The sequence below is a fragment of the Vidua macroura genome, chromosome 4 (genome assembly GCF_024509145.1).
Source record: "Vidua macroura isolate BioBank_ID:100142 chromosome 4, ASM2450914v1, whole genome shotgun sequence".
In the NCBI taxonomy this organism is placed as follows: domain Eukaryota; kingdom Metazoa; phylum Chordata; class Aves; order Passeriformes; family Viduidae; genus Vidua; species Vidua macroura.
In genome coordinates this window covers 41393785-41418759 of record NC_071574.1, presented here as the reverse complement: position 1 = coordinate 41418759, position 24975 = coordinate 41393785, and positions in this window count along the sequence as shown.

Sequence of the window (24975 nt, the reverse complement as noted above, 5' to 3'; positions counted from 1 at the left end):
CACTGTTTAACACCTTTGCAGGTGACATAGAGAGGGATGTTGAGGGCACCCTTAGCAAGTTAGCTGACAACACCAAACTCTGTGGTGCAGTTGACACACTGCAGGGAAGGGATGCGCTAGGGGGACCTGGACAGGCGAGAGACGTGGGACTGTGCAAACCTCATGAAGTTCAACAAAGCCAAGTGTGAGGCTGTGTGTGTGTTTGTGTGGGCAATCCCAGGCACAAATACAGTCTGGGCAGGGAATGGATTGGGAGCAGCTCTGAGGAAAAGGACTTGGGGGTGTGGGTGGATGAGAAGATTGACATGAGCCGAAAAATGGGCTTGCAGCCCAGAAAGCCAAACGTGTCCTGGGCTGCATCAAAAGCAGCATGGCCAGGAGTGAGGAAGGGGATTCTGCCCTCTACTCTGCTCTCATGAGACACCACTTGGAGTGCTGCATCCAGCTCTGGGGTCCCCTACATAAAAAGGACATGGACCTATTGGAGTGAGTCCAGAGGAGGGCAGGATGATCAGGAGGCTGGAGCACCTCTCCTATGAGGAAAGACTGAGGGAGCTGGGGTTGTTCAGCCTGGAGAAGAGAAGACTCTGAGGAGAGACCTGATTGTGGCCTTTACCACATAGAGGGTGGCTGTAAAAGAGCTGGAGAGAGACTTTTGGGGCATATAGTGATAGGACAACAGGGAATGGCTTTGAACTGAAATGGGTTAGGTTTAGACTGGATATTAGGAAGAAGTTCCTTACTGTGAGGGTGATGAAGCACTGGAACAGGTTGCTTTGAGCAGTTGTGGATGCCCCATCTCTGGAAGTGCTCAAGATCAGGTTGGATGAAGCTCTGAGAAATCTGGTCTAGTGAAAGATGTCTCTGTGCATGGCGTGTGGGCTGGAACTGGCTGATCTTCAAGGTCCCTTCCAACCCAAACAGTGCTGTAATCTATGCTAATTGGCCCATGGCAAGTCAGCAAGCAACTTTGTTGCATAATATACTTGGACACAATGGATTAAGATATGATGAAAATTATGAGAATTCATAGCTTTTTGATATTGGTAGAGTTGCTCCTGGTGCTTTGTAGATTGTTTAATGTCACAAGAGCAGGATCCATTTTCCTGAGCAATCGTAAACTTCATAATGTCATCAACCAATTTTTTCTTATTCAAGGTATGGCAGTGATAGTGACCACTTCATAACAGGAACATAGATTTTAAAAAATAATATTGCTTAGAAAAAGGCACACAGAGAGTAAGTAATCAAAAGTTGGGTATTTAAATTTTTTTTTTTTTTTACTCTTTTTGATGTTATCTTCAATTAGGTTTTTTTTCACTGTGCCTGCCAGGAAAATATATGCATGCACAGCTAGATATCTCTGACTTTTAAAGTCATGGCACTTGGCAAAATGCTTTTAAAGAGAGAAACACAAAAGCCAACATTATCCATGAAAACTACGTAAATATTTATAAGCAGTATATGTTTGATTTCTGTTCTTTTAAAAAATTATTTATTTATTTTTAAAATCCATCTGCTGCTACCAGATGATAAATATTTAAATCAAATTTGTGCCTGGGATACAAGGGCACTATTTCTTCCAGAAGGGACATTATAAATTTGATACTGTAGGCCCAGCCTCAGTTCCCCAGCTCAAACTGCATAGCAGGCACTTTGTTGGGGTACACTTATAGACTTGTATGAAAAAGCTTCCTGTCTGGTAGGCTGTAAACAAGTGATCATTTTGCCTAATCTCTTTCAGGAGATTTCCTGGAGGCTGGACTGGAATATGTCTCCTGGGAAAATACCTCATTTTGCCTGAAAGACTCCAAGCAATGGTGACTTACCACCTCCTCAGGTAAGTTGTTCCAATCTCTAGTTACCCCCACTGCTAAGAAATCACATAATTTCCATCCTGAATTTGTCTGACTCCAGTTTCCATTCATTATATCTTTTTATGTTTCTGTCTGCAAGACTGAAAAGCTTACCCTACAATCAAGTACCTTTTCCATGTGTGTATATCTGGGTGCAGTGATCCAGTCACCACTCTTCTCTGACAGATTTAATAGACGTCTTAAACCTTATACCTTAGGTGTTATTTCTCAACCTCTGGATTGTTTTTTCTGCCCCCTGAATTTTTTTTTTTTCTAGTGCTTATATATCCTTATTGAATCATGGGCACTGCTTTTTCTGATGTTATGTGTAGAGCAAGGTCACATCCTAATAGTTACTCCCTTTTTTCATAGAGAGGAAAATCAGTTATTATGTATTACAGCTGACATTTGCTGATACATTGCATGTGTCAATACATTGGTAGATAAGGTGCCTGGAACTGTGGAGGTCTGACACTTGCATTCTCCATGTGTGTTTGCACTACCTAATGCATGCTCTGGATTAAAGGAGCAATGCTGTCAGATCTTCTGCATACAATCTGTAAATCCTATTAATACATAGAAATTGTAATTCCCCTTTGCTAAATAAAGAGGGAAAGGCTACATTGTGAAGAGTTCATTTTTTTCTTCCTGTAGGAGAGGTTCGACATTAGGAAGAGAACTATTCTGTTGCTGTGCACGGAGTAGAAGATATAAGAGAGGAATAAGGGTGAAGAAGCACTGAGAGAGCACAGTGGCAGACTTCTGTGAAAGCTCTGAGTGACTTTTTCTGGGCAGCAGCCGAGTGGAAATAGCACCCAGTTAGGAGTTTTACCCAAGAAATGCTGAAATTTAATAGAGTTGGCTGGCTTATGTCTGGACACATACAAAACTGGTAAGAAAAACATTGTCATTAATAGCTTGTGCAAGTTTGAAATGCACTTATTTGTTTATGTCATTTGGCACATGTACAAAACTGCTCTGAGTACAGGTGTATGACTTTAATTCCTGTGGTAGAGAATTTTAAAATCACGGAAATGTTTGGGAAGGATATGTGCAAATCATCTAGTCCAGTTCTGTGCTTAATGCAGGCTGTTGCCAACATTCACTTAGGAATGGACCTCCTTGGAAAATCTGAAAATTTTGTCCACAGCTCCTCCAACTCCTTATCTACCACATCTTTTTTCTTATTACACTATCAGACAGGCAAATCTTATTCAGCTCTGACATGAGCTCAATCAGGGAGCACTGCCGTCAGGAAGGAAAAAACCTTTTACTTCTCCAGATTTCTTGGGTTTAATTAGGCATTGATCCTGTCTAACGTAGGCTGTTATGACTGTGGAAGCTGGCACATAAATGGTAACAGAGCAGATAGGAGCATTCAAGGGGAACTGCTTATGCAGCACAGCTTTCTAATGGAACCACAGTGCTTGCAGTTTGCCAGTACAAAAAAAAGTGAGATCATTCCCTTCCTTCTTGGCCATGCATTTCCATTTTTCTGGTGGCCATGGCAAGCTGAAGTAGAAGAAAAAAAACCTCACCATAAAAAGTAAGTAATTACTGAGTAGTTTATTGAATAGCAGTGCCAGTTGGGACAGACTTGTATGGAGCTGCTCTTTATAGTGGCAGCTAACCATTTAGTTGGCTTTGCTGCAATGAGAAATTTCATCTCTGAAGTACAGTTTCACAGCAGTTTATCCTTATCTAAGTCAGAGCTATCATGGTCTGTCCTGGTATTTTTGCAGCTGAGTAGGAGGCTGGCCCAGGGAGTTTTGCAGCCAAGAACTAAGCTTGAACTAAACCCCAAAAAATCCTGCTTGATCTTCACTGATTTCAGGGAGTTGATGTGTCTGATAATGAATAAGTCTTTTATACAGTGAGTTTTAAACTTGTGACCTGACCTGATGCTACTGTGCTGGTATGTGTGGTGAGAAGGGGAAGGGAGAAAGGCTGGATTGGGAATCTGTGTCCTCAGACATGGACAATGTCCATGATTTCATTTGTTTGTTTCCTGAAGTTGTGACTTTTTGTGTTCACAGTAGGTCTTAAAATTATTGTAAAATGATGAAAGAGATCTGTCTTGTATGTAAACATGCAGGGTCAATATTATGTGGATCGTTCTGGGCTCAGTGATTATTGAATGACAGCTTGTGTTTGCAGGGACTGACTCAGTGACTGAGATGGTCTCTTCAAGTCTTACATTTTTAGCTGTACCTTTAGTAAGAGTACCCTAGTGTTAAAACTGTTAAGAACTCATTTTTCTTAATTTGACATTAGTCAGCCACTTTCTAATTTGTTGCATTTGGTACTATTCCATGCTTCACTGCTGTGTATTAGTTTAACAGCAGAGTGAGAGAGAAAGAAAAAGAGCACTTTTGCTCTTAGTTGTGCTAAAGATTTTCCCCAAATGCAGCCATTAGAGACCAGCTGCAGACAAAACAGCACAGGCAGTTGATTTTTCAACAATGTTAGATTTTGAGCTCCTGTCTGCAGTAATTAATTAGCTCCATTGCTGAGCTGGCTCCCTGCGGGACTGCATGATCATTAGTGCCAAAGCCAGGAAGGGAGCATGAACTCCCAAACCCCTGAGAAACTACTGCAGCAACTCGTGTCATCTACAGAGCATTTCAAGAACATTTCAAGTGACACTGGTAGAAAAGATTCACTTTCTCATCTGTATGAAGGCCTTGCTCAGATTCAGTTAGACTGCTGGCTGGGACCAGGCAAATTTACTTCCTGGGCTAGATTTTGTCAAAGGCTATCTAAAACCCAAAGGGTTGCTCTCAGCTAATTCATCTTAATTTTGCTGATATGTAGAGAGAATTATAGAAGACTTGAGAGACGTCAGGGTACAAATCAATGGTGATGTACAGTACTGGGCTGCTGTGCCAAAAGCTAGCCCAGAACCAAGTATCTGTCAGCTAAAAGTCAAACTTGGATACGGCAGAGACACAAATGAATCCAAACATGCCAGGATGAAAGTGCTGGCATGAAGTTACACAACTTCCTTCAGGTGCAGAAAATCAGCAGACACTGAGATTATTTACAAATCACTTTTATGAACTCCTTTTTGTAGGCTTGGGATGCAGTGTAATATTGTTTAATCTCTTCTCTCATCCCCCATGCTTGTTTCAGAAGAGAACAAGAAATTTAATCCAAACAAAGGATTAAGAAATTTCAATAACTGGACTACTGCCATTATCGAAACAATGGGCCAGCTCTTTAAATGCTTGTTCTTGATTGAATTGAAGTCAATGACTACATCAGAGGGAGCAGAACTAGAATGCAGGAAAGAGGAAATGAAAAGTCTAGAAGTGATACACAATTATTTTACCTATTATGCACTTCTAGTAATACATCGCATAAACAAAGCAGCTCTGAGAAAGGATCTCTCCTCACTGGAGAATAAAGTTAGGGAAAACTTTTGAGAGATGGACAGAGGAAAGAGAAATGAGATTTAATATAGATAAATGTAAGGTAATACACCTGGGAAGAAATAATAATCATCCTATATACAAAATCAGGAGCTGCTCTTTAGAAAACAGTAATAGAGAGGAAGGCCTGGGAGCAGTGGTTTATAATTAATTACTGCAGACAGGAACTCACAACCTAACACTGGGACAAAACCCAAATACATTCTTATTCTGGGCCAGCACCAGAGGTTTGTTTCTACAGTGAGTGCACAGAGATCAGGGAGCTGGCAACAACACAAGCAAAATATTAAACTTATGGCTATGATGTTATTAATTCCATTTATAAGCTACAGACCTGACTGCTGATACCCAAGCTTGTGGTTTTCTATTTGCTGAATACAGTAAAACAATAAAACATGTCTAAGATTAAAACTCCTGATGACTCTGTAGAAGGGTACCTTTTTTTTTTTTTCTCTTGTCCTCATATTTAAATGCAGAACTGTGGCTTAAAAATTATGAGATTTAACCTAAACGAGATGGTGGAAGCAAACCCCCCTTTCCTAAAAAAAAAAAATAAATTTGAAAACAGTATAGAGAGAATTAAAACAATGTAACAATTCCATAACTCAGTGAAAGGGAATCTGTTGGCAAGAAGCGAAGGCCAAATGTAGAGCTATGCTATTATTTAGAGAAATGTTGGTCAGTAAATGCATTTAGCAGGTAGAAAACAAAGATATTACAAATAACTGTGTTCCACCAAAACCAGATGAACATTACTATGCTGAGAAGACAGTGTCATGTGAAAGCCTGCCAGACGACCCAGACAGAGTGCCATGAAGAACTGTCTGATTGCAAGACTTGCTGGCTGTGTATTTAGAAGTTCACAACTTGAGGATCAGAGTGAAACACAAATTGATTCCAGTCCTAGAAAAGGAAAGGAGGAAAACCCTAACAAGTTATAGTATGTACAATATTAAAGATTTACAGCACTATTTCATCTTACTAGTGCTGTGAGCTAGTATCACAGGGTAATCCTGTCTTTGATTCCTTACAGGCTGTGCTAGAAAGATGGCACCTCTCCCCACTATAAGGCAACCTTGGAGTGGTATTATTTCTTCCCAGGCTGGATACAGCTTGGGCTCACACCATCAGGCTATATGCAAGCACTTCATTATCTCACAGGCAACTTTTCCTCCTCCTGGGAAAATAATCGTGGATCATTTCTTAGAGCCCTATATGTCAAAAAGCTTTTTTTTTTTTTTTTTTTTTTTTTTTTTTTAATAAGTGCAAAACCAAGTAACTATTTTTTGAAATATGAAAAAGGAAAAAAAAAACCCAAAACATAAAAGCTCTCAAAACTGACATTTCATCTTCTATCTGAGAAGGCAGATAAAGCTACATAATTAGTCAGGGAAGGATCACTCCCTTTCTCCCCACAGCCTCCAGAGGATAAACTCCTGATAAGCCTTTCGGAGACTGTAGAGCTCCAACTGCAGAGGATTTTAGTCTGTGAAAGATGTTTGGAGCTCACAATAATTAGCAACTTACAGCTGAATTTTGCTAGCTGTCATAGTATTTGTTGCTAGCACTGCATGAAAGTACTCCTGTAAGTCTCCTGAGTCTTCCTAAATGTGTGCTGTAGTCTGATTTGTCCACATGGAACTTTTTAATAGAAAAATTTGGTCAGTGTACAACACTTAAAGGCTTACAGCAAATCCCTTTTCCGTGGCAGAACACCTCCTGGACAGAATGAGAAAATAAAAGTCCTTTTCTTGGACAAAGCAGGAACTCCTTTGCTCTTTATACTATATCCGGGTCCTTACAATCCACGGGGATTCAGTATGCTGGGAGAATCAATAGGTAGCCTGCTAATCCAAATCCACATCTTCTTTGTATCCCAAATCAGTGCTCAAGAGTTCTGGCAGAAGACAAGCCTTTTCTTAAGACTTGCCCTTCATCTCTGCTTGCTCACAGTTTTTAAGTCCCAGTGGGAAAACTTTAGAGACACTGGGAGAAAGACAGAAAATACATTGTAATTCCTTTGAACTCAATTGAGATTCACTTCTGTTTTAAGAAAGCAAACACCAAGAACTGTCTGGGTTATTTGAATTCAGTTGTGCTTAAGTATGTCAGGACTGGTACTGTTTTTGAGATAGTTTTCATTACTCCTGCCTTCCAGACTGCAGACATAGATTTGTATAAATTTCTTACAAGTATTTCTAACCTTTAATTACAGTTCACTTAATGGTAGATGCACTTGTGCTGTCTCTTTTCTCATCCAAAACAGTTCAAGTTGTTAATCTGTGGGCTGTGCTTCGTTTTCAACAGTTGATATCTGTCCTGTTAATGCTTTCTATCTTTTTCAGGTATGCTTGGCTTACCTTCTCAGTTCCCATGGTCTCTCTACCCCTCTAGAAAACCAGCTGTCAGGAGCTATATGCATAACATATATGCACTTAACAACATTTTCATTGTCTTTCCATCCAATTGCAAAGGTCATTTTCTCAGCTCATTGTTCCAGTCCTGTCACTTCTCTTTTTTTGCACAATGCCATTGGCTCCCTTTCTTCACTGCATGAAATACAAATGACTTCTCTCCACTTTTCAAGCCATGTCTAATCTACATCACCAAGAAGTATCCCTCGTTGCCATTATACAAATGTTACCAGTATTTTAAGGCAGTCTTGTACATTCACTTTCATGCTTTCACCTATGCTGCTGATTATGCATAGCACAAAATCTGTGTAATACCCCTAAACCCTTCTTTCTCTGCTTTTTCAAACATCAAGTCTCTGCCTTGAGCTTTGTCAGAGTCTGAGCATAGCTACATAACACTTTTGCTGGAGATGCTTTTTCATATGAACCAGTTATAACCTCTTCCTGCTCATCTTCTCTCTATAAGGCACTTCAAAAGCAGAACAGTTTTTTGTTTTTATGTCTGTTTACAGTGCAAGCTACAGTGAGGATGGGTTTAGGTGTAATTTTAAGAGTAGCATTAACAACAAAAAACAGTAAACCAAATTATTTGTCTTGTTTCTAAGTCTGTAAGGTACTTCCAGGAAATAGTTCCAGCATAGGCTGTTTAATTTGCCATACCAAAGTTGCTTAAGTCTATGGATTCCAGGCATAAATTTGCCGCAGGGACTAAGAGACAAAGAGGGGGGGACTGGAACAGTGCCTTTTCTGACAGATGACTGTTACTGGCTTAGTAGAATTACCAGAATGCACCCTGAGGGGCTGTAGTCACTCTGTTTGATTCACTCAGTGAGAGCCATGCTCAGCATGGAGCGATGGGGGCATGGTGATGTGTTTTACAGGTCCCTTACCAGGATCATAGTCAAAGTCACCCACAGTGCTGCCTGGACAAACATCTGGCTACATTTCTTTTAGCATGGAGCTATGAGTGGTTCTGCAAAATTCTGTTTTATGGAGAGCTAATATAAAATGGCATTTTCCCCCTGTTTCTGTTTCTTTTGGAAATTCTATTTTATCATCTCATGTGTAGGTAAAGTAAAGAATATAGAATAAAGAATATTCTATTATAAGTTATACTTTTCAAAAACCAATTTAAAGGGTTAAGACTGGAGCAGAAATTAGAATAATAGTCAGGGTATGCAATTTAAAATTCTTAGAGACTTAAGAGATCACTGAGCTAGAGAAATGAGATCTACATGCTTTCAGTATTTAGCAGCTAGAAGATCACATTTTCATTCATGACCACAAAGTGTGTGTTTTATTCAGGAAAAATGAGTCTTGTCAAATAGCTTTCATATCGTCCTTTCGCAAGATTACAAGTACATTTGATAAAGATGACTCTATTGACATCATACACTAGTTTATGTAGGACATTTGTTTTATTCTTCTGTGTGGCAGCCTGCATTAAAGAGATGTATGGGAAGCAGAAAATTTAAAAAGTATTTTTCTATATGGTTGTTTGCCATGTCACAGCTCCCTGCAATATGCCTGCCTCCTTTCTGTGTTTTTACTTTATTGCCTTATAATTCCTGTAGTTTAAAAATGCCCCGTCTTTGCATAATGTCTAACATCTTGAAGTATTCAGAATACCAAACAATGGGCACAGGAACCAAACCAGTTTGTCAAGGATCTGTCCTTTTCTAGTTACACCTCAAAACTCTAAGGTAGTCACATCTTCTGTATTTTATAAAATAAGTATTATCAGGTTCCTAATTGAATGAATCAGTGATGCAACCATGCAATAAAGCTCATGAACTGCTGAGCCCAGTGCAGGGCATGATTCCATCCAGTGCACAGTGGATAAATATACCTTTAAAAATATCTAGCTATCATTTTCATGCTGTTGGACTAATCACAAGAGAATCTGTGGACTGAATAGTGAAAGGGTGAAAACTACTCACAAAGCCCCCAGTAAGAGTGAGGGCTCAGTAGTGTGAACACATATGCCAGATGAGAAGAGAGCTTCAGTTCCTCTGTGGTCTTGATGAGTCCCTGATGCCATTCACTGATACTAAGTTATACAAAGTTTAATCTCTGATGTCAGTACAATTCTCAGCACAATTCTCAGCAGATGTCTTAGTAATTTCTCCATGCAGGCAATGAAAGGCAAAACCATTTTTTCCCTAGACTCAGGAATAAATAGCACTGATAATAAAATGTGTCTTTACTTGTCTACTAGTCTGGCTAATTAAGGTGACGGGCCATGAAGTTTCAGAGTATTCATGCTTTTAAAAGGTAGAGTATACACCCAGTAATCACCTATAGATAGCTGACTCTAGTATTCAGGAAGACTTGATTCCCAAGCTGCAAACCCTATTATTCATCTGGGTATTAAGTCTTGATTCTACCAGGTACATGGTGAAAAGGTCTTTGACTTAAGTCATTCAAATGACATACACACTCTATGAGTAAATCACACAGACAAAATCTCTGACTACAGGTAAGAAAAGCTCTCTCCCTCTTTGTCTGAAAAAGTCTCAAAGGCTACACATTATTGTCTTTTTAGTCATGAATGTGTAGAGAGCTGGAGCCCTGAATATTTGGTTGGTGGGTGTAGGAAACAAATCAGTACAGAAATTACTTCTTGTAAGATCTGTTCATTTGTTGGCAGTCAAAACATTTCATTTTCTTCAAAAGTATATTTTGATTGAGACAATACTATAAGAATACAGGCATTGTGTATTTAATTTTATTAAACAAAAAATGGTTCTATTTGCTATGAGAGAGACAAAATTAAATACACTTTTTAGTGGCTTGTAATCATCTGATATCTCCTAAAGTAACAAAGTGCAACCTGAATTGTGTTAAAGAAAGTTTCTTGGGATTGTGAATATGTCTGTAACAAGTGACTAGTGTTATCAACAGAGCTTTCAAGTGAAGGCTTTACTGTTATAGGCTTGTCTGACTTGGATAACAAACTCTTTTAGTATTTCAGCCTATAAATCCTGAACAGAAAGATACTATTCTCTTGTGTCTCTGACAAACTAAAAGAGAATCTTTGTTTGCAGAGCTCCCCAGAGTTAACACAGTACTAGTTAATGATTTCACCATGGTAATTACTTTCTAGGGTCTGTCAGTCAGGCAGAATGGGCTGCATCAATTTTGTGCAACATTACTGCTTTACCTGGTTTCATGCTACTTGTCTATCAACCTGTCCATAACAAGTTCTGAATATATGGACCAATTTATCATAGAATCATAGAATCCTAGAATGGTTTGGGTTGCAAGGGACCTTAAATATCAATATCATTTAGTTCCAACCCCCATGACATGGGCAGTGACACCTTCCACTAGACCAGGTTGCTCCGAACCTCATCCAACTTGACCTTGAACACTTCCAGGAATGGGGCATCTGCAATTGCTGAGGGCAACCCGTTCCAGTGTCTCACCATCCTCACTATAAAGATTTTTTTCCTAATATCTAGTCTAAATCTACTCTCAATTTAAAGCCATTCCCCCTTGTCCTATCGTTGCATATCCATATAAAAGGTCTCTGGCTTTTCTGCAAGCCCCCTTCAGGTATTGGAAGGTTGCAAGTAGGTGTCCGCAGAGTCTTCTTTTCTCCAGGATGAACAATCTTAATTCTCTCAGCCTTTCCTTATAGGAGATGTGCTCCATTCCTCTGATCATCTTGGCATCTGTCTTCTGGACTCACTCCCAACAGGTTTATGTCCTTCCTATGCTGGGGACCCCAGGGCTGGATGCAGCATTCCAGGTGGAGTTTTGGCATCTCACCAGAGCAGAGGAGAGGGTCAGAATCACCTCCCATGCTCTGCCAGCCATGCTGCAGCCCAGGATACGTTTGGCTTTCTGGGCTATGAGTGTACATTGCCAGCTCATATCCAGCTTCTTATCCACCAACATCCCCAAGTCCTTCTTGGCAGGGCTGCTCTTGATCCCTTCGTCCCCCAGCCTGTTTTGATATCAGGGGTTGCCCCAGCCCAAGTGTAGCACCTTGTGCTTGGTCTTGTAAACCTTCTGAGATTCCCATGGCCCAGCTCCTGGAGCTTGTCCAGGTCCCTCTGGATGACATCCCATCCTTCAGGTGTGTCAACAGCACCACTCAGCTTGGGGTCATCTGCAAATTTGTTGAGTGTGCACTTGATCCCTTCATTTATGTAATTAATGAAGATATTAAATAGCATTGGTCCCGGTATGGACTCCTGAGGGACTCCTGCAGCCATCCAACTAATTCCTAATCTACCCATCAAATCCCTCTCTCTCCAATTTAAAGGGAACGCTGTTGTGAGGGACACTGTAAAAGGCTTTACAAAACTCCAGATAAATGACATTTGTAGAGCTTCCCTTGTCCACTGATGTAGTCACCCTATCAGAGAAGGCCATTCGGCTGGTCAGGCAAGACTTGCCCTTTGGTCAGGCCATGCTAGGTGTCTCAAACCACCTTCCTGTCTTCCATGTGCCTTTAGCACAGCTTCTATGACAATCTCTTCCATGACCTTCCCAGATACAGAGGTGGGCATTCCCAGGATCCTTCTTTTTACTCTTTCTAAAGATGGGCACTATTGTTTCCCCTTTTCTAGTCACCTGGGACTTTACCTGACTGCCATGACTTTTTAAATGTCATGGAGAATGCCATGGCAACTACATCAGCCAATTCCCTCAGGACTCTGGGATGTACCTCATTGGGTCCCACAGGCTTATGTACATTCAGATTCTGCAGAAGGAACTTGATCTTTACAATCAGAGGGACTTTGCTCCCCCAGTCCTTGTCTGGCTGTCCATCCACTCCAGGGGTGTAGGAAAAAAGGTTGCCATTGAAGACTGAGGCAAAAAAAAGTTGTTGAGTGACAGTCTTTTTCTCATCCATCGTTACCAGTTTTATATGTCAAGTTTGAGAAGAAAATTGCTTTTAAATATCAAAACCAGTTGGAATCCTGTAAGCTTTGTGAATACAATGTCATCTAATAATACTTTTTATAAAATAAGGAGAAGGCAGGTCTAATCTTGTAGTTTTGAGGTATAATTAGAAAGGGAAAAAATCCTTGATTAAATTCTGTAGTTCCTATACCTGTTGTTTTGGTATTCTGAATACCACGAGACATTAGAATTGATGCAAAGATTGGACTTTTTAAAAACATGAGTTCATTGAGTATGCTTGGCAGTGTTTGTAAAGGACTCTGGCACTCAGTTGGAGTGCTGACATTGGTTTCAATTAGTGTGTGATGAGTCCCTTTGTCGTTGAAATCATCATGTTTAAAGGTATAAATAGGCAAAGCAACTGGCTAATAAAATTTAAAGTGAAAAAAATCCGGTTTAATATGTTTGTAGGAGCTAGGTCATGACTTTTTTCAGCACAACAGTTGGAGTCACAGCTTGGAGAAACTTGAGAACATCTGTTATTTCTGTTGAAAAATGCAAGTACATTGAGTAACTCACACCTTTGAAATTCCTTTGTGGGGGTGGAAGACAACTCCTCCCCAACACAAAACTGATTTACTCAGGATTTGGAAGACATTTGACTAGTTCATCCTTTAGGTCTCTCATAATTCAGACACAAATGTTCTTTGGAGGGAAGCTTTGAAAAGGTTTTTCCTGTGAGGTTTGTTGATTCCAGAAGGAAGGGCTAAAATGACTTATAAATTTGCAATACATAGAAGTTAATTTTACATGTAGGCTTCATTAGTTTGTAAAATACATGAAGTTGCTTAAAGAAAAGAAAACAAAACAGAAGAAATCTAGTTACAATTGATCTATGATCCAACACTTAATTTCTTTTGTACATGCTATATTTTTTGTAATAGACTTTTGGAAATCTGTTTACATCTGTAGCAAGTCCTAGGGACAAGGGAAAAATCAGTGGAAGCTGAAAGCATTTCTCATCATCAACATACCTATCAGGTATACATACATATTACATTCCTGGGCATATATATCACAACACATCATTGAAAAATGTTATTTATTTATTTTTTAAACCCTATGAAGATGTGTGCTCTGTGCCAGCATGCACCAAGGACTTAATGTTTTACTGACATATTCTATTGACCCTTTAACTAGCATCAGCCAGGAGGCCTGTTTTGTGGGCTCATGAAAAGGGTCTGAGTGACAGCTATTTGAGAATGAAGATTCCTGGACAGGCTGATGTGCCCAAAATGCTAAGGAGAGCATATTACTTTTCATTGCAGACATACTAGGCTGTCTAGGAGGCAGTGTCTAGTAAATAAAGGAGGGAACAGAGAGAAGGTGGCAGAAATGTGGAAAGAGGTGTAGAGCATGGAGCCTAGAAAAATATCTTTGGGTGTGAAAGGATGTGAGAGTAGGAAAGAGAAAGCCATTACAAGGCTGTGGACTGGAAGCAAATAATGACTACAAGTGGAAATGGGGAATCTATGAAAGAAACAGTTCTGTGGCCTATAGCCATTTTCATCTCTAGACTGCGTGTCTGTTTAGGTGATGTCTCTCATGACATACGGATTTTCCTGCAAGTACTGTATAATGTAACAGTTTTGGCAGATGGAAAGCTACAATTCTCCTTGGGAAAGCTAATCCATTGGATAGAATGTGGTAGTTGAACAATAACTCCCTAGAAACTGCAACAATTCACCCAGGAGAAGTTTAGTTATAGATTAACCCCAGATAAGGGGATTGATTGGTTAGGCAAACTAAACATCAGTTCAGTTTAACTCAGCGTAATAGATTTTATTCTACTTTTCCTAACAGAATAGAAATAGTTCAGGAAAATTGTGATTTGGACACTTTGTTTTCCAGGGAAATACAAAGCAAAACATTTTGTAGAACCTTCCCAACTTCCTATAAATCAAACAATATTATGTGAAATTTAGATTAGGTTTAGTACAAATGAGAAAATGACAGATAACTTAGGGTTTTCTTTATTTTTCATGTTGTTTTTTTTCCTTTTCTAGCTTGTTTCTTTAGTGTAGCTTAGTAAATTCTATTTGTTCTGCATGTGCAGCATCTGGTTATCTGTCTCATGCAACAATCCATGTTTTTCTCTCACATCTTCGTGATGCTTTTTCCTTACTATCTTCCTATACCTCCATGTGATGCCTTGTTAGTTTTCCTCATTTCTCTATTTTTTTCACTTCATTTCTCTGCATTTCTCATTCCTCTTCATGAAATCTACCAACAGCACTCTCTCCTGTGTTTTTCTAATGTTATTTAAAACTGCAATTCCAGCCTGATGTTAACTTCTCGTTTTCTATCTCAGAATCACATACTGAGTCTTCTCTCACATTATTAGAAAGTAGGTCCTTCAGTTTCCTTCCCTCTTCACTCAGCATAGCCATTATTTTAGTTTTCTAGATCAAGATTTCTGTGGGTTTTTTCCTCAGTTAGTTTTCTTCCAGCTTCAACTTTGCCCCTAGGAGGAAGAACAAGATAGTAGTTTTGCCTCTTGGATGGCATTCCTCTCTATATGAGTAAGGTTATTTCTGTTCTTGACGGTGTTTAGTCATTAACAGACAGTTTGCCTTGCAAATATTTGTCAATAATTTGGTTAAATAGTAACAAAAAGTAAACTGTGTGATTGCAAATCGAAAATTCCTTCTCCTACAGTGGTTCAAGTGGTTTAGGCCATACATAAAAGGGAATTTCAGGTTACAGAGTAAAATACTTATAAAAGGGCTTTTTAGCATGAACATGTGTATATACTGCAAGAGCAATCACAAAAATTACTCCTATTAGAAAGTACATGTAAAAACTAGAAGATAAAAGTTACAAGTTATCTTATTAATAGTTTAAAATATATTAAAATAAACTGAAAGAATACACACATTAAACTTTAGAGAGTACAAAGCTTATTTTTCCCCAGAGAAAGAGAAATCATGGCCAGAGTACAAGAGTAGAGATAATTAGAGATTTGTTTCTTTTCTACCTCCCAAGGTAAAGCTTAATCCCACAGTAATCTCTTTATTGAGAGCCAAGTGTTAGTCAAGGAGCCTGCTGCACAGATTTGAAACTAGCATTTAGATGTTTTCAGTATCTGGGAAGTAGCTATCCTATGAATTTATAGTCTGCATTGTTTTTTATTTTGTCCTGCACTGTAATGCACTGGCATGGATTCATTACAGATTTGCCAGCTTACATCATGATATAGAGTGAGACTTCCAGTCACGAGCAGTAAACGTGCAGAGCCCTGCTGTCCTTTAGCACGGGAAGGGAGTCTGTGCTGGGCACACAATGACTGGCACGCTCTGGGAATGAGCATAAACCCATTATCTCAGAACAATTTTGCCTTTGAGCTTTTCAGCTTCGTGTTGCCCCATTGTCAAGCTTGCTTTAAGGATAAATGCCAAAGAAATTGGGGGTTCGTTCCAGTGGGGTAGATATTAAGCAAATTGTCTTTTTAATATCCAAACTTTGGTTTGCAGCCCTGTTGTAAATTTGTTGGCTCTTTTAATTCCCAGGTGAGATGGAAAGCAAAACAGCAAAAAGAGAAATATACATGCTGAGGTTAAGTGTTGGGGTTTTTGTTAAAAACCCAAAGGTTAGATCTACCAATGGATTTAAGTGGTATTTATGTATGTGATGTTAAAATTTGCACTCAGCTGAAATTTTGCACTGAAGGATCAGTAACCCACAGGTGCTGCTTCTCTGATAATAAAGTTTCCATGGACCAACCATGTGCCATGCCCAAGGGTGTCTCAGACTTAGTGGTGCTGGAGAGCTCTCTCATCTATATAGGTCCCAATGATGTTCAACAATGAGATAACTCCTTCATAACTGGAAATTAATCCTGTCACCATTCTGGACTTAACAAGCTCAGGGTCCATGTAAAACACAGTAGCTCAGGAACAGTGGTACTTTTTTACAAGAGGAAATATGAGAGCAAGGGGTATTCTACAGGCCTGGGAGAACAGCCACAATACTTAATAAACCAATCTGTGGGTGTCTGACTCATACTTAACTGTGTCATTTTGATACCTGTCTGGAAAGAGAAGTGAGTGTCTCTGGAAGGGATGGATGTTCAGAGAGTGTGGGTATCCAGGTAACCCTATGTGACACAGGCACATTCCTACACAGTGCTCTGAAGGGTCAGGTAGAGAAAGGGTAGAAAAAAATATTTTGCTGCTTGCTGGGTTGACTTGCTTCACATATTTTTTGTTTGTGTTTAAAATGAAGTTGACATAGAAAAATTTTATTTATTAGGGTAGTAAAAATGGAAGAGTGGCCTGTACCATCTCCTTGTTTATCCAAGGGCTTAATGATTAGAGCATTAATGCAGGGAGTAGGAGCACAAAGTCCATTTAATTTACTGCTTGCAGGAATTCCAAATGCAATGCCTTAATTGAGAGGCTATAAAATGTTCAAGTATTCTGCTTACTGAATTCCTTTGACTGAAGTTTTGCATGAAATGATTAAACATGCTTTGGATCAGGAAGAGTGAATGTGTCACTTGATGGTGAGAGGACTCCCAAAGAAAAGGGAAGGTGAGAGAGCTTGGTTCTTCAAAATAGTTGACATAGGATAGTTACCAAAAGAAGGACTGAAATCCATGTGCCCCACCTTGAGCAGATCTAACCACCAGGCTGTAGAGGTTACTTTCTTACATGCAAAAATTAAGAATTGGGCCGTTCAATTGTGTACTTCCATACTAGGTTGAGGAGCAGCTCCTCAGCGCTGTTCCTGAACTTAGTGACATGTGGTGGCAAGAGTACTTTGTGTTCAGTTTTGCATCATTTAAGACAAAAATCTTATGTTTTTTTGGGGAGGGAAGTGTTTTTGTTTGCTGTTGGGAGGGCTAGTATGGTAACTCAGCAGTTTTTACAAGAACATAGCTTTTCACTGGAAACTTCTCCAGTGTAAATGACATTCCTAGTCAAAAGTAAGTCCATGTCATGTGTGTAAGCATATACAAACAGCTGGGACGCTCATTTGAAATCTAAGGGACAGAGGTCAAAATCAGTTTGAATAGAGTCTCTTTGATCTCAGCTGAACAACCAAAACTATTTATTCTTCTGGACTGAACAGGTCTATCTGATTTTATTCCTGTAGGTTTTTAAAGCATAAGAGTCCATCTCAAAGCAAAAAACCTTGTTTTTCTGAAACCACTACAAATCTTTGCAATGGCAGAAGGCAGTCTGTTTCCTACCTTTTTTCACATAAAATGCAACCTAAAAAATTCCTTAATGTCTTCTGTACACATTAGGGGTTGAAGCCTGTCCTCTTTTCACAATAGGGATGGGAAGTTGTGGGATTGGCTCACTGCAGAGGTATAACCCTTAATTAGCAGGAAGGGAGATTAATGGACCCTAGTTAGCCTCATTAGTGCTAAGATGTGCCTGGGGGTTTGAGGAACCTGTGGAGGCAGCTGAGGAGGTGGGCGGGAAAGACCTATGACAGAAGAAAACTCGTGAGTGGAGTTTGTGATAGTGCTTGGCTGCAATCCATGTGAACTGAGAGGAAACAGGGAGCTGGAGGAACCAAACTGAGAGCTGGAATTTTATGGTTTGTGCTTTGAGTAAAGAAAGGCTGGACTCAAATGGGAGGTCTGCAGAGAACTGTGCCATGAGAGGGGCAGACCTACTTGATCTGCAGTGGTGTTTGCTAAGGGATGTGAGAGTTGAGAAGTTTGTGCTTCCCTGTGAGAAGTGTTGCAGCAAGGCCTTAGTGGGCAGCCAGAAGGAGGCTCACTTTTTTTTGTGATGCTTGCACTTAAATCCTGACTGAGGCTCCAGTTTGCACAGTCCAGCAGGATTTGTATGGTAGCACTGGTGTGGAAAGTTGTTGTTTGCACATAGAGATTAGATTGAACAAAGGGAAAAGTTGAGTGGTTTCTTGGAAAGAGGTTGATACCTTTGATCACTTGCCCCACAAATAGCATTAGGCTTTTTTCCTTCCTGGAAAAAAAAAAAAAAAAAAAAAAAAGAGGTAGCAAGGTACATGCATGCCTATGGCAGGGCAGTAGATGTTACAGTTTTGGTATTACAGTTTTGGTATTCATGTTTCTGAGACTGTTCTTTTTTGGTTTTTTCTTGGCATTCATAAACAGTATCCTCTCTGTCCCCACCCAGGTATGTGGAATGAGTGCTTATGGATTTCTTTCTAATGCCTGAGATGGAGGCTTTTGAAACTCTGCTTTCCAGAAGAGATACATGAAGCATAGCTGACAGACTGGTCATTACCACTGGGAACTTTTGTCTTGTTTGCTTCATAGGCCTAACTGAACCTGGAATTGTGACTTAAAAGGTCTATTGGTATATTCCCCATGTACCTCACCAGTCAGTGCAAGTGAGAGAGCTGGGTTTTTTTTGTCCACATACTTCTAGCTATCTTCAACTCTCAAAAAGAAACAAAAATTATGTAAGGTTTTCTCTTCTAAGCTAATGAGTTGTTTCTATAAAGGCATTGTGAGGAAGTCTGTTGGTTACCTGGGGCCTTTTTGTAGGTGTAGAGTTTATTGCCCATGACACAGAGCATGTCTTTCATCATACTTTTGTGGTGTAAGGGCTGAACCTTGTCACAAAACTCTTGCATGGGACAGGTCTAAATTTAGGCAACGTTGGTAATCGCAGCAGCTACTGTTTTGAGCTTGCATGTTATCAGGTGGAACTTTGCCAGATTGTTCTGGTTCAATTTAGAAGTAATTTAAAAGGAAGCATTTAATTTACCTAGAGAAGATCTAGCCCACTCTTGTCTAGAACAATTATCTCTTTTATGAAAACAAAATGGTCTCCCTTATAGCTAGGATACATATTTTGTTTTACCATATAAAGTTACTCAGCTGCTTTTTCCCTGCTAATTTATAAATGGGAATTTTCTTCTTTCTTCACTCTCAATGCTTCTAAGTGGCATATATTAGAAAAGGTGCTTGGTTTCTCTCACAGAACATAGCTGAACAAAGCATCATTGCTGTTTGTCTTCTAACCATTTGTCTTCTACCATGGCAGATACCGAAATATTAGCTTCTACTAATTTGCAGAACTGACATATTCTAATAAGGAATCCTAATAAAACTGGTTCATTACTTCTATTCCTTTTAAACATTAAATTTAAATTACATGCTGAAAACCATTGTATTAGAAACACTTTTATAATTAAGAAGTTACTAAGAATTACTAAAATCCTCCTTATGCATACTTATGTCATCTTATACTTTTATCTGTGTGTCTTAAGGCTCTAATGGCACTAGAAATATCTCACAATGCATCTCTCAGTAATTCCCACTGGTATGCTGAAAGATAGTATTAAGAAGATCATTAAGAGCATAGTCTCTTTATGTTCCCATAAGCTTTCCATTAATTTGCATTTAGCTGTCTAAACTACAGCAAAGTTAATATTTACAGCAAGTTAATACCTTGCTAACAGAAATCTGAAGCACACTTATTCCTCCTGGTTATTAATACTCCTGTCTGGGCACAGATGTGTTTTCACAGGATGTGTCTGGTTGCTAGATATGTGCTGATGACAAGTGCACCCAGAATCTTCCTGGGCACCCTCAATTCATAAGAGCGTTCTGTCCTAAAAGCTTGATTGTGCACCAAGCTGTGAAGCCCTTCTGTGTTTGCAAATGCCCCTGTAGAGTGGTGATGGGAGCAATAGCAAGCAGGCTTTACTGTAGATAAACCATAGTGCATGGATTGAAGAGCAACAGTGTTGGTTGAGCCCATGGGATGTGTACAGCTCCTTTTTGGAAGGCATGCATGTCCTGTGGGTCTAGCAGTGGGCTTGAGGTTACAACCCAGGCACAGAGAAGAAGAGGTATGTGTTTGTTAAAGCAATTCAACAAGGCTTTCTGCGCATTTGGGCATGCATTGCTGTGTTTGATCAAAAACTGGAAGCACAGATTTGGATGGAATTGCAGGATTCCATAAGCTGGTACTCCAGGCATGAATCTTCTGTGCCTGTACTACCAAGCTGCTGCTTTTATTTGCTGGTAAGGAAAGGAGCAATGCTGTAATCTCTCCAGATGTGATGAAATAAATATTTTGCTAGAATAAAACATATTTGCGTCTATTTGCTGCAGTCTGAAGAGATGTGTTTTCTTCCATCAGATGGCGAGGCAGTAAATTTCATTGATTCAACTTGTTTCTCACTGCCAGCAGCCTTCTGTGCCTTACAGATCTGTTTTTGCTGAGACCATTTCTAATGTTCAAAAGTTGGAAGCAGTTTTAATCTGCTTGTTTAAAAGCTGTCAGAAAGCTGACGAGAATGAATGTTTTCTTTAAGTAGCCCCAGGCTTCCCATCTGATCGTGGGCTGTGCTCCTGTAGGAGTGGGGACCCAGCTTAAGACCAGAGAAAGTTGAGGCAAGTGTTGTTACTTAGCACAGCATCCAGTTTTATTGTGCACTGGTTGGAGCCCCAGTGAACTTTGGTGATAATATTAAATGTAGCTTTTTCATCAGGCCCTTAGGGAAACTGTTACAGAAGATTTTAATATTTTCTTTTTGAAAGTCCTGAGGATCAGGCACTAACACTTTGTATGTTATCATAGCATGTCTCAAAGCACTGCTGCATTTGTGTGAAGGATCACTGAGCAGTCATATAATAAAAGAGAAAACAAACTCTCAATTGCTTTTGGTTGTGCCAACTGCACTAAGGTATTTGTTTAAATGAAAGCTTTTAGCATAAATAGCTATGCATACAGAAACCAATTCAAGTTTTGAGAGTTCTACCTAAAATTTCTATTTGCTTCCATAACCGCTGTAAGGATGAAATAAACTGAATAGTCTGACAGGAGCCATATGCTCCTTCTCATGTTAGAGCTATAACCATCAGCTCATGGCACACTATTGCACTAGCAATAAAATGTTTGTAAACTATGTCATAAAGGTGTTCAGATGTTGATCTCTCAGATGCTGAAGAAGTCAAGCTGCATTTAATTGAAAATCTTTGAAAACACTCTGCTCAGGTCATGACATAAGAGAAATTGTAATGTAGGAGAGGTAAGTATAGTGTTAATATCAGTTGTAACTTTCTCTGAGGTATGTAACAATTTGGTTTTGTTTATGAATACACATAAATTATAGCTGGAAATAACCTCCTAACTGTCTCTTATTTAAGTGGAGAGGAAACTTACTTGTGGGCAAACTGCCTGGAATGGTTGCTCATCACTTCACTACTGATTGATCATGGTTATGCAGAAATATGCCTTTACACTTTGCTTGTTCAAATATGTAGCAACAGAGGACATTGTATATATGAATGATGTCTTTATTTGTTTAAAAGAACAGGGTCTACTTGAGAAGAAGTAAATCTGGCAAGTCAGAGCTAGTTCATGGTACAGTAAATTATTCCAGCCTTCCTGAAAATGAGTATCTGGATACAATAATAACATTAGCATAAACCCCCAATGTTACAGTTATAATAAGCTTAAAAATGTTACCACAACCCTTTACAACACAAACTTTTTATTTTTGAACTTCTAACATAATTTAGATGACTGTCAGATCTGACTTTTAGGAATTTAGATAATGGTAAGTATAACAAATGCTAACTTCCATTGCCATATATGTAAGCAGAACAGGGTTCTACTATAACTTTACTGAAGTAAGAAGAAATAGAGATTCAGCAGGAGGTGGTTTAATTTTGCTTCACTTGCATTTACTTCTTCAGGCTTATGTTTCTCATTTTAGCTGGCTTCTGAGTTATGCCTGACATTGTAGCATAAGAAAGGCTTATACAATTCTCAGAGCTTGTTCCTAAGTAATCTTTTAGAGACATGGATTTTCTTAATTGATTTTTTTTTCACAATCCTGTTAGGATAATAAAATGGAGGCAGCTATTCTTTACCTGAAGACATATCAACCTAGTGGCATTTGTCTTCAGATCAGGAATATAAAGTAGTAGGAGATTGATTAAAGCAAAATCTTGTATCCTTGCAAATGTTAACCACTGTCATGTCCTTCTAAGTTCTGGTTTGTGTTGATATTGACCTTGGGTGCTTCAGTGATACCTGAGTCAGAAAGAAAGATGGCTATTATTACTATTAATCAATACCTACAGAGGAGCATCCAGGCCAATTATGATGTATTCTAAAGGGACAATCAGGACTATCTGGAATAAAATAAATATTGGCAATATTACTTCATGGGAAGGAAACACAGAGTGCTTAACCCTCTATATCTAGTTGAGATGTTGCTGCTGTAATAGGAGATCCTGAAGTTGTTATTTTTTTCTTTATTTTCCTTTTTTTCCCCCTACCTGGAGGTCTTGTTTACAGAGAGTGATGTTTGATAACAGGGTTAGAGCTGAAGTTGACACCAAAAGGTGTAATTTCATTCAGAATTGCTTATTTTGGCACAAAAATAAAAATAGCTAATGCAATTTTAAAAAATCTTTAGGATTCAAAGATAGGGGATAGGTAACAATGACTGTGATTATGGGGCTTGAGATTCGTAGCTCACTCGTTATTTACTCTCTAGGATTCTAGTGGGATCCCAGAGCTATGTATTATTGGAATTTATGGGCAAATGGCAATGTAGCAACATGCTGAGTTGTTGGAAATGTCCATATTTGCAGTTTTGATGGAAGACTCTGTGGAAATTAATTTCCTAATTTGGTTTGGTTTCTTTGATGCTTGCAGGTTCCTCGTGAGGTTATGCAGAATAATTTTGTAGTTCCTGCTAGGTACGTTGGAATGTAAGAATTTAGTATTTTTAATCTTCTGTATGTGAGACTAAACACAGGCAGCATAAGGGGAAAATGAGTTGTCCTTGAAGGTGTGTCCACCAGAGATTCTAGAAATCTAATCCTATTATGCAGCATGTTCTTTTTGAGATTTAGGAGCAATAAAGCAGCATATTTTTCTAAAAAGTAAAGGTATATCCCCTTTTTGGGATGAAACATGTTATTAAAATCCATGCAAAACATGGTTTTGATTTATTAATAGGCATTGGATACCTATCTGAGCTGCCAGTGCTTGGTCAGAGATGAGTGAAAAAGATATAAGAAACAAAACACATACCCCTTGTTTTCCCTTTTTATCTTTGCCTCACCTGGAATCTTGAAAAAAAAATCTGGCATCAATAGGTGATCAAAAAAACTAGACTGTTGTATGTCTGTTAAGGAAAATATTGGAGCTGCTGTGTACTTTTCATCTGTTCACTCTTGCAGTTACAGCAGGGGCACTGTTTAGATCCATCTTGGTTTATACCCCAGATAACTTAATTTGGTAGGGTTAAGTAGTGAATTATATGCTACCTAAACTACTGGTACTTGCTATCCTTGTGTAGGTTTGATTTTTATTCATTACTGGATTGTACCTGTGGCATGTTCTTACTCTTTCCTGATTTATAATGGATCTCTTTATTGAATTATTGAGCAAAACTTTTAAATAAAACATCAAAGAATTCTCTTCTACTATCAGTTCTCCTATAGTCATTAGATGTATCTACCCTTAGGACCACTTTCCTCATCAGAATACTGACACTGCCAGACTTATTGCTAAATGTACTGTGCACTAAAATGTTCATTTAATATAGGCTTTTTTCTTTTGGAAGTGAAATTATTTGCCTTGTAAATATGCATAATTAGTTTCTTCTTGTACAAGTATTTTCCACAGTAATTGTTTTGTTCTTTCTGGCCACCTTGAATGTCCAATAGTTTTTATAGGTGAAGGAAAACAAAGTACTTGCAGAAAATGTAGTTAAATTGCTTCTTGAAAGTATGTCCATTAACAGAGTTAAGAAAAAGTTTGGAAAAAGTTTGTCTTCCAGCCGTTGGTCATCTTCCATGTTCTGTGTATTACATACTGCTTTCCTTGGTCTATAGAGCCACTGAATCCAAACAGTAAACTGTGATGATTTCTCAGTGGTCCAGTTTGTGTGGAGGTCCAAACTTAAGCTCAGGTCTTCTCATTGCCAGTTGTGTAAACTCTACTTGGTCATGCTTTTATTTATTTATTTACCTATATATATATTTTTTTTCCCCATGGATTATGACTGACTTGACTTTATGGTTCTGATTTCTATTATACAATAACTTTATGCTACCTTTGAGTGTCTTGTCACTTCGATAGAAGCAGTAAGTCTGTCTTTTTTGTCTGGAGGGGTATTAGTGTTTACTTAGCACATTACAAAACAAAGCACTGTTCAGAACACCAAGAAAGAGTTTGGAAGTTATATGCTTCAAGGATAGATAAGACTAGTGGAAACAGCATTCAGTTTCTGAAAGTAAAGCAGATGCCTAGATTCACAAAAAAAAAAAAAAGAAATTTGGAACAACCTTGCATCTTTTTCTTTTTAATAAATGAAATACCAGAAGGAATATGCTTGTTTATATTTAAATGTTTAATTTCTGTGGGCATTATTTAA